Source organism: Salvelinus sp. IW2-2015, unplaced genomic scaffold (assembly GCF_002910315.2).
Source record: "Salvelinus sp. IW2-2015 unplaced genomic scaffold, ASM291031v2 Un_scaffold1405, whole genome shotgun sequence".
Taxonomy (NCBI): Eukaryota; Metazoa; Chordata; class Actinopteri; order Salmoniformes; family Salmonidae; genus Salvelinus; species Salvelinus sp. IW2-2015.
The window spans coordinates 324,306-325,103 of record NW_019942888.1 but is presented as its reverse complement, the minus strand read 5'-3'; positions in this window follow the sequence as shown (position 1 = coordinate 325,103).

Genomic DNA, 798 nt, shown 5'->3' with positions numbered 1-798 from the left:
CTAGCTATGTGTTTATTTATTTTTCTAAACATGACCAGTTGGCTGTCTGTGTATTTATTGTGTTYATTAAACTTGTGTTCTCTTATGTTTGTTTAACAGATGAAGACAACTGTGGTGATGCAGAGTCTGATCTGAGTGTGCCAATGGCACCGTAGCATAAATATGCTGATACTCAATGGGACTCACTGACTGACTATAGCTATGTGTCAAGAGAACCAGTCAACAAGCCCACCTGCAACAAACAAACCCAATGTTTGCCCTTCCCTACCCTGGTCAACAGCCCTGCACACCCAACAGCAACTTGCCCAAACCTCCCATTTCTCCTTCACCCAAATCCAGATAGCTGATGTTCTGAAAGAGCTGCAAAATCTGGACCCCTACAAATTAGCAGAGCTAGACAATCTGGAGCCTCTTTTTCTAAAATTATCAGCRGAAATTGTTGCAACCCCTATTACTAGCCTGTTCAACCTCTCTTTCGAATCGTCTGAAAGACGACGGGTACACCTCTCCATCCCTTCCAAAGATTGGAAAGCTGCCGCGGTCATCACCCTCTTCAAAGGGGGAGACACTCTAGACCCAAACTGTTACAGACCTATATTTYTCCTACCCTGCCTTTCTAAGGTCTTTGAAAGCCAAGTTAACAAACAGATCACCGACCATTTCGAATCCCACCGTACCTTCTCCGCTATGCAATCTGGTTTCCGAGCTGGTCATGGGTGCACCTCAGCCACGCTCAAGGTTCTAAACGATATCAAAACCGTCATCGATAAGAGACAATACTGTGCAGCCGTATTCATC